The 9,958-nt window shown below is 55.6% G+C and overlaps 1 long non-coding RNA gene across 1 annotated transcript; it reads right to left on the bottom strand.

Moving 5' to 3' along the window:
* Window positions 1–368: 368 nt before the first annotated feature.
* On the bottom strand, window positions 369–2,742 carry LOC108349487 (uncharacterized). Its single transcript, XR_001836158.3, has 2 exons — window positions 1,863–2,742; window positions 369–1,635 (listed from the first exon to the last, which is right to left on the bottom strand). It is a non-coding gene; the product is annotated as an uncharacterized LOC108349487 (long non-coding RNA).
* Window positions 2,743–9,958: the final 7,216 nt, after the last annotated feature.

Raw genomic sequence — 9,958 nt, forward strand, 5'->3', positions numbered from 1 at the left:
CAGAAATACAGAAGAGACCCTATCTTAGAAGGGGGTTGGGGAGTGGGGGGGCACACTTATATCGCAGTGCGCATGTGTTCCTTGTATGACTGCACACGCACAGTACGGAAATCTGAACGCATCCAGCAGAGATGTGCGTGCCTGTACGCAGGCCTGGCACACGGCTCGGTGTACAGTAGTTCAAACACAAACACACGGGCAGAAGATGTCCACAGCCGCATCAACAAATATTAACTGAGCCCCCGCCATGCAGGTGTCAGCCGGCACTGGAGGAGCTCTGATGATGAATAGAGCACCATCCCAGTCATCTAAAACGCTAGGCGTGCTGGAGGGGCCAGACAAATGGCTGTGAGTGAATGTAGAAGTGATTTGTGCTTTGACCCAGCACGTCGTTTATTATGTGGGAAATCAAGAGCCTTCCTGGAGGAGACGGCCTGAAGGAGGGAATTTTTCTAGAGGAATTGAGTTCTGAGCAAAAGATAAAGAAACTGGGACATGTAGGGAGACACGGGGCTTGGAGTCCAGGCGAGTTGGTGTCAGCAACAAGAGGAAGGTTTTCCCAGGCTCTGTAGCAGGAAGCTGGAAGCTTTCAGGGGACAGGCTCAGGGGGACTGAAGAGAGTAGAGCATGGATGGGGAAGGCCAGCAGGATTCACTTCCCACAGGGCTTTGCATCCCCAAGCTTGCTGTCTGAGTTCCACTGTCTCCAACTCGACTCCCTATAACTTTTAAACAAGGAACCCTAGGTTTTTATGGACCTTGAATATTAGACCCGGAGCTGGGACCCTTTAGGTTTTCAGAATGAGGTAGCACAGAGCTTTGGAGGACGGTAAGTAGTGCCTGTGGCTTAGGAAAGGGGAAAGGCTGGAGGTGGAGAAAGGGATGAGTGGGGATGTAGGACCACTGCCTCTCGTGGCTCTGCCTTTGCTACTCCGAAGGAGTCCACCTCCCGTTCCATAGCTGTCCTTTATTTTCCCCTGTGTCTCCTGCTCCCCCAGCACGGGGCATCCACGTGGTCTTGGTCCACTGACTGAATCTGTAAATGCATCAATAGAGTCCACCTGTGTCACAGACACTGTCTGGCACCCTCGGGCACGAGGCCACTCCCACTGCCCTGTACTGAAAAGGCAGTTCTGTCACATGGGCTTAATCTGGAAGCAGAATGTTCTTGTCTCTGTGGCTGTCTCTTCTTTGGAGTCAAAGCTGACAATAGTTAAGGGGAAGTTAGCAGGGGAAGAACCAGGACCCTGGGGTGGAGGGATAGGGAGATTACAGTTTCAAGCATTGGGTCAGATTGCAGGTCCCAGAATCTCCTCGGCTGCCCACTCAGTGAGGGCTCTTCAAGTCTTCGCGCACAGAATGAGGCAGGAGGTAGAAAAGCCCACACTGGCACCTAGGTTCTGCCCTTGACTGCCGTCCGAGAGGCAGGAACTCAAGGCAAACAACTGGATTGTTTAAACCTCCGCCCAGGGCTCCAAAATAAACTGGGAACCGGGGCATCTCAAACAGAGCTGAAGAAATTGGCAGGTTCAAGAAAAGGAGGCACTGGTCCATTCTCCAGATAATGCAGGCAGGAGTTTAGATGCCCAGCCACTCCAGTTCTCATGCAAACAGGACTCCTGGGCAAATGAAGTGTCTGGAAAACAGAGGGATCCTGGTAGCTGATGAGGAAAGGAGAGAGTGGACACAGAGAAATGGCCAGAAGAAAAGAGACAGGGAGAAGCCGGGGCCAGCTGACTACTGCACCGCCTTCCTCCCTACTCCTCCCCAAGGCTCCCTTCCGTGCCTGGGAGCAATTCCAAATGCCATCTTTACTTTCCCAGAAACAGATTTCCTCCTAGGATCCACACAAGTGGCCCTCACCTTCGTATGACCCACGTGGAGCCTCTGTTGTATGTATGTGCAGGTCCCACATCCGCTCCTACTTCAGCTGGTGTAACCACAGACCTGTCAAGATCTTGGCCTTGGAGAGCCTCCCACCCTTGCAAGGAGACTTCAGTAATGGACACCAAGCCGAGGATGGGAGGGGGTGAAGGAGGAGGGGGTGGAAGGGATGGGCCTTGGCCCTCTCTCACTTCACTTTTTCTGTAGCGTTATTGACCCGTCATTAGTTATCCGTCCAAGGTCGCCAGGCCTGGCCCAGCCATAAATCACCGCCACTGGGGCTGGGGGTGGGGGACCAGAGAAGCGAAGGAGACAGTGCTGAGCGCAACCCAGAAGGGTCGCAGCAGACACCCGTCAGGCTCCTGGGCACTCGCCCCAGCCCTTGTGACCCTCCTTCTCGGCTCTTCCCCGGGCTGCCCCGCGTGCCTGTCCCTCGGCCACTCTCTCCGTCCATGTCCATCTCTTTCACCGCCGAGCTGCGTCTAGATAGGCTGCACCAAGAAAAAGGTGACCAGATTGTTCTCGGTCATTTTCCTCATAGCTCTTCCAGGTTATAACTCCCATCAACAAGAACAGAAATCCTGAAGGGGAAACTGAGGCACAAAGTCTTGGCCCGAGATGAGAGATGAGTTTGAGAAGGAGTCTCACCCGATTCTCACCTCGGTCACCTCAGTCCCTCCCTACTCCAGGCCGGTGCTGCAAGGGTCTCTCCGCCCTCGGAAAGGAGTGGATCCGCGTCCGCACCCGGCGCCTCCTCTCGAGGAGCAGGACACTTTCCCCAGTGCCGGGGTCCTAAGAGGAGCGTGGCTGGCCCTCCTCTCAAGAGCTAGCCCGGCTTAGCCGCGGACCTCTTCGCCGGTCCTCGCGCGCCCTCTGCCGGCGTCTCTCGGGAAGCACGCTCGCCGTCCGGTAAGGATGAGGGCAGCATGGAGCTCTGGCATACCCCTGCTTTTGGAACACTCCTCGCACCAAGATTCCAGAAAATTCCTAAGTCTGTTCAAGACTGGAGGGAGCGAGGACAATAAAGCTGAACTTGAGGCAGCCCAGGCTCGGAGCATATGGGTCAGTCATCCTTCACCTGCCGCCTCCCTAGAGATCTTGGCAGGCAGGTAGGTCTTCCGGTTAGGCGGGCCAGGGGATCCTGAGACTCCAGAGCCTTGATTCTCCAAGACAGTGGAGTGGGGCTGCAGTCTTTAGCCTATGGGTGGGGAGCTGAGGTGTTCCCTATAGAGAGGAGGGGACAGTACAAGGCTTCAGGGTTCTCTTTCTGGAGTCACCTTCTGAGAGTCCCCATAAGGGAGCTCGAGAGGGCGCGGCTCAGACATGATTCCTTCCCAATTTGGTGTCTGACTGGTAGGCAGGGTGAGCTGACCAAATTCAGATTTCCTGATCAAACTGAACAAAAAGTATTCCAAACAATGTCAAGACAAGGTCAAAGGAATGGGACAGAATCCATCAGAGGCCATGAGGAGCTAGGAGTTAGGGGAAGAAGTGTCCCAGGCCAGAACTCCGAAATCCCTGTCTAGGTAAGCAGGCATGTACTGCAACTGTGAGGGGAAGGACGGGTGTTTGCCAGTATGCCTGCTCAACGCTGGCAGGCCCCGGAGTTGCCTTCACCCAGTTTCATCATGATGGTGTACACAAGTGAGCATTCTCTCTCAGAACAGGAAGCTACTGAGCCAGACCCCGGGGTTGAGCCAGGCTTGTGGGGTCATCCTGTAAAAGCCCACATTCAGGAAGCTGAGTTGACTTCTGAGTTCGCAGACAGCTAGGGATACCAGAGTGAAACCCTGTCTCAGAGCCAAACTGAACCCTGGTTTCAGGGCAGTCAGCATCAGCGTCAGCAACTCTCTCTGCAGATCTGAGGGAAGAGAGGAAGGGGAGGAGACAGAAGGCTCAGAGCTGTGCAGAGTGGAGCAAGGCAATTAGCTGGGAGAAGTCGCGATCTGAGTGATGTCTATCTCTGACACATGTTGCATGATGTGGGACAAGAAAAAGAACCTCTTTGGGACTTTTTTTTCTTAAGATTTATTTTTTAAATTCTATGTATGTGCGCATGTTTGTGTACGGGTGTGTAACGATGAGTGCAAATGCCTGCAGAGGCGGAAGCTTTGAATCCCTGGGGACCAGGGTTCTAGGTAATTGTGTGCTGCCTGATGTGGGTGCTGGGAATTGAACTCAGGCACACATGCTCTTGACCCCTGAACCATCTTTTTTTTTTTTTAAGACTTATTTATTTTATGTATGTGAATACACTGTAGCTGTCCGCAGACATACCAGAAGAGGGCATCAGATCCCATTACAGATGGTTGTGAGCCACCATGTGGTTGCTGGGAATTGAACTCAGGACCTCTGGAAGAGCAGTCAGTGCTCCTAACCGCTGAGCCATCTGTCCAGCTCCCTAAACCATCTTTCTAGCCCAGGACTCAGATTCTCCATTTGTAAAATGGAAATAGGAACCTAGCTGGAGATTGCATGTCCACATGTGGGACTGAGCAAAGTAGGGCTTGGTGAAACTGCTCAAAGAAACCCGGTGTGTGGTGCAGGTAACTCAGGGCCCTTCCCCAAGCCTCCTTTTATAACGTGCACAGTATTAACTGGTCTTTTCAGCTTTCTAACAAGTCCCAGGGGACTCAAAACCCTCTTTTCTTGGTATCCAGGTCCTGTAAATAAATTTTTGAGATACCATTTTGGAAAGGAGAGCCGCACTTTGTTGGGAAGGTTGGGACACAATCGGACTGCTCTGCAGCTCATGGCCATGCTGGGAGTCTCTGCAGGAGCTGACTGCCCTTGGGGCGGGGGCTGTTAGCTAGTGCTCACAGTGACTCAGTCCAGGTTCCAGGCTTCACAAAGGCACAGGTCACGCACTGAAGTGCTTACAAGCATTTGATCCCATGAAAAACAGAGGAGACCAAAGCATCTGGAAACTGGGGGCATTGGGGCAATTATTGCCCTGGGAAGTCGGGGGCAGGGATATATTAAGAGTCCCCACCCCACCTCCAACCCCCAGCTTCAACATCGCAGGAGCTTCCTAAGACCCTGTGGTCTGGGCTTTGTGTATCTCCTCTAACCACTCCACTGTACACGTTCACACGTAGCCCCTTCCAACAGCCATGGGTGCAGGGCAGAAACTCAGGCCAGGTCAGCTGAGTTGGACAGCTAGGGTCCCACAGGCTGAGTTGCGAGCACTGGTTAGCTTGGGACCGCAGTAAGGCTCAAGTGAAAAAGTCCTTGCATGCTCATGTTTGTGGCTGGCGGGATCCACTCCTGATGGTTGTGGGACTGTTTCTTGCATTAGCATCACTGCTCCTTGAGGCCCCCAGAGGTCCTGCTCAGACCTCAGATCTCTCGTCCAGCCCTTCCACCTGCCACCAACCACAGACAGCTCTGGGATTGTTTGGTTAGATAATGTCCCCTTTGTCACATAATAAAACATAACCCCAGGGGCTAGAGAGATGGTGAGCACTTAAGAGCACTGGTTACTCTTCCAGGGGATCCAGGTTCAAGTCCCAACACCCACGCGGCAGTTCACAAATGCACATAAAAAATAAAGTCATTTAAAAGCACATTGACCTCAGAGCTCACACCCTACAGCAGAATGTTCTGCCCATTCTCAAAAGGCAAGGTCCCTAGGGTACGTCCCCACCACTCCCACCTCTCAGGTATACGGAACACACTTCTAGTTCCAGCCCTCCTGATCTATGCAGGGGCACTGGACCAATCACCGTTCATGTCTGATCTTCAGTTTTCCTCCCTTGTAAATGAGGCTGGAGGAACCTGAGAGACCTCATGTCTTATAGAACAGGATTTGAGCAGTTGAGGGAATTGGGATCCTTTAGACTGGAGCCTCCACCAAGGGAGGTGCAGGATGGGGTACCTCCTAGCAACACACAGAATCCGCACAGCAGCCCTAACTGAAGCTGAGCGGGAGCTGCCACAGCCTGGTAGCCCAGCCCAGCCCAGCCCAGCCCAGCCCAGCACAGCCCAGCCCAGCACAGCACAGCACAGCACAGCACAGCACAGCACAGCCCATCAGCCCAGCACAGCACAGCACAGCCCAGAACAGCCCAGCACAGCACAGCACAGCACAGCACAGCCCAGCACAGCACAGCACAGCACAGCCCAGTTCAGAACAGCACAGCACAGCACAGCACAGCACAGCACAGCACAGCCCAGTTCAGAACAGCACAGCACAGCACAGCACAGCCCATCAGCCCAGCACAGCACAGCCCAGTTCAGCACAGCCCAGCACAGCCCAGCACAGCACAGCCCAGTTCAGCACAGCACAGCCCAGCATAGCCCAGCACAGCCCAGCACAGCCCAGCACAGCACAGCCCAGTTCAGCACAGCACAGCACAGCACAGCACAGCACAGCACAGCCCAGTTCAGCACAGCACAGCACAGCACAGCACAGCACAGCACAGCACAGCCCAGTTCAGCACAGCACAGCACAGCACAGCACAGCACAGCACAGCCCAGTTCAGCACAGCACAGCACAGCACAGCACAGCACAGCACAGCACAGCACAGCACAGCACAGCACAGTCCAACACAGCACAGCCCAGCACAGCCCAGCACAGCACAGGCCAGTTCAGCACAGCACAGCACAGCACAGCACAGCCCAGCCCAGCACAGCCTAGCACAGCCCAACACAGCCCAACACAGCCCAGCCCAGCAGAGCACAGCCCATCAGCCCAGCACAGCCCAGCCCAGCAGAGCACAGCCCATCAGCCCAGCAGAGCACAGCCCAGCCCAGCACAGCCTAGCCCAGCACAGCCCAGCACAACCCAACACAGCCCAGCCCAGCAGAGCACAGCCCATCAGCCCAGCCCAGCACAGCACAGCCCAGAACAGCCCAGCACAGCCCAGCACAGCAGAGCACAGCACATCAGCCCAGCTCAGCCCAGTTCAGAACAGCACAGCCCAGCCCAGCCCAGCAGAGCACAGCCCATCAGCCCAGCTCAGCACAGCACAGCACAGCCCATCAGCCCAGCACAGCACAGCACAGCCCAGAACAGCCCAGCCCAGCACAGCACAGCACAGCACAGCACAGCCCAGCACAGCACAGCACAGCCCAGAACAGCCCAGCACAGCCCAGTTCAGAACAGCACAGCACAGCTCAGCACAGCCCATCAGCCCAGCACAGCCCAGCACAGCACAGCCCAGTTCAGCACAGCACAGCACAGCACAGCACAGCACAGCACAGCCCAGCACAGCCCAGCACAGCACAGCCCAGTTCAGCACAGCACAGCACAGCACAGCACAGCACAGCACAGCACAGCACAGCACAGCACAGCACAGCCTAGCCCAGCCCAACACAGCCCAGCCCAGCAGAGCACAGCCCATCAGCCCAGCACAGCCCAGCCCAGCAGAGCACAGCCCATCAGCCCAGCAGAGCACAGCCCAGCACAGCACAGCCTAGCCCAGCACAGCCCAGCACAACCCAACACAGCCCAGCCCAGCAGAGCACAGCCCATCAGCCCAGCACAGCACAGCACAGCCCAGAACAGCCCAGCACAGCCCAGCACAGCCCAGCACAGCAGAGCACAGCACATCAGCCCAGCTCAGCCCAGTTCAGAACAGCACAGCACAGCCCAGCCCAGCAGAGCACAGCCCATCAGCCCAGCTCAGCACAGCACAGCACAGCACAGCACAGCACAGCACAGCACAGCACAGCTCAGCACAGCTCAGCACAGCACAGCACAGCACAGCACAGCTCAGCACAGCACAGCACAGCACAGCACAGCACAGCACAGCACAGCTCAGCACAGCTCAGCACAGCACAGCACAGCACAGCACAGCTCAGCACAACACAGCACAGCACAGCTCAGCACAGCACAGCACAGCACAGCACAGCACAGCACAGCACAGCACAGCACAGCACAGCACAGCACAGGTGGCAGTGTGCTGGTTCCAGCCACTCTGCTAATTGTGCTGAGAAAGAGTATGGGACTCACAGGAACCCTCAGACCATCATGGGTCCCTCCTGGCAAGATGGCTCATCTCTAGCCAAGGGAGTACAGTGAGACAAGGATCTGTGGGTGACCCACCCTGTGTTTCAGTCTCACCTCTCAGCTCCCTGCAGGTTCCAGTCCCACCTTCTCAGCTTACCCCGTCTGCCCCTGTGTGGCTCAGCCTCCAGGTCTCTAGCAGTCTTCCTGTCCTTGTACCTCAGCCCTGGCTGGGCATTTGTAGTTAATGTCAGCTTCCTGAGGCCTGTGAGCAACTATCAATCTTGGGAGCCCCCCCCCCAAGGGGCACACCCCCATCTTTCTCCCAGGTTCCCTCCTGCTCTCCCCGAGGGCCAGTTTCAATGCAGTACACAAGCTCCACTTTGGGGGTCATCTCCCATCAAGGCAGAGGGGCTAGAAGGGGACCCTCCCAACTCCATCCAAGCGCGGGAGCCGGGTAAGAGGTGGGGAAATGAATATTAATTTATCATGATTAGGCAAATCCGGCAGGGAGAGCCGATTCAGGCAGAGGAGGCTAAAAAGATGAATTTCAGCAATAAAATTAAATAAGGACGGACGGGCGGCCCCTCCTCCCTCCCGCTTTGCTGATCTCTCTCTTTCTTACAATTTATGAGGCCAATTATGAAGATGGGGTTGGAAGTTCCTGGAACTTCACTAAATGCAAACGGCGGTCCCTGCTGTTCCCATCAAATTAATTAACCGCGCGCTATTGATGGCCGCTCAAGGCTGACGCAAGCGGTCCGCCCTGCGGCCTCCTCCATGGACACATGGACCCAGAGCTCCGAGTCCAGCCAGGACTCTCCTGCTTTCCTAATTCCTGACCAGCACCCACACCTTCCAGCCCACGCACCTGCCTGAGCCCTTGGTGACATGGGGCCTGTACCCAGAGGCTGGCTAGAGACACTGGTACTTATACCACAGCTGCAGGGCCCAGAAATGTGTGGCAGGCACACAAACAAGAGACCACATGGTCAGTCAAACACCGCACATACCCAGGGAACCTGCACTCATACAGTGATGGCTGAGCCGAGGCTCCTGGAACGGGCGAGTAAGGGCACTGTCTGAGGCTTCAGACTTATTCTGTCAGGGCCAGGCCTGGGCCTAGCTGGTTCCACATAGAGACGCCACAACCACTGGAGAAGGGGTAGTTTATCAATTCAGTTCATCTTCGGTGGTGTTCTCACAGTCCTCCCAACAATCCACCGTCCCTTGTGGCATCTCCTTGTTTTGGGGCCCAGGGCCTTCCTCAGGGAGCCTCTTCCATGGGGAACAGAGCTAAGATGGAAATACCAGGCACATGAGACCCGGTCCAAAGTCTCAGACTACTTTTTTCTTGAGGCCTTACCTAGGGGTGCTCCCCAGTTCCAGAGCTTGGAAGCAGGGCTGCCCAGTGAGTCGGGGATTCTGGGAAACTGGCTGGCTGGTTCTGACAGGAGGGCAGAGTGGACACAGGACCACACTGGAGCCACCACCTCTAGGTTTAGGCAGCTGCTTTCTGTTTGCAGCCCGGAACCACAGTTGTAGCTTCCTCCCAGCTCCCTCTCAGAAAACAGGGATATGCCCCTCCCCTCCCCTGCCATGAAGAGGGGAAGCGAGGCTATGGTTTCCAAGTTGTACCCTTTGGTTCTGGCAAGAGGGGTTTCATTCCTACCAAAGAGGCAGAAATCCCATGATTCTGGAGAACCCAGGCACAACAGACCCTGCCCACCCTGGCGTGCCCCTCCAGGTGTGGGCTGTGGATGCCTGGCATATAACCGGACCTGCGCCATTATTCTAACAGCCAGAGCCCCAGCACAAGTTTGGTTCATGGTAAGGTTATGGCCATGATCCACATTGTCACCCTAGGTCCTGGGTAAACACAAGGTTACTGTCTAGCAGGGCTGGGTCATAGCCACCCTAGGCTTGTGTCCTAGGCACAAAGTGTCAAAGAGCAGCTGAAGTGAAGAGAGGCCCACGGCAGCCCAAAAGAGGGCTGGGGCCTCCCTTTTCCACAGCGACAAGTCATCGGTCTCCTGACTCATGGCAGGGCCCACTCACCCATGTAGAGTGAGAGACCAGGAGGCCTACAGTACTGGTGCACCACTGTTGTAGGAAAAAATTGTAG

Source organism: Rattus norvegicus, chromosome 1, assembly GCF_036323735.1.
Source record: "Rattus norvegicus strain BN/NHsdMcwi chromosome 1, GRCr8, whole genome shotgun sequence".
In the NCBI taxonomy this organism is placed as follows: domain Eukaryota; kingdom Metazoa; phylum Chordata; class Mammalia; order Rodentia; family Muridae; genus Rattus; species Rattus norvegicus.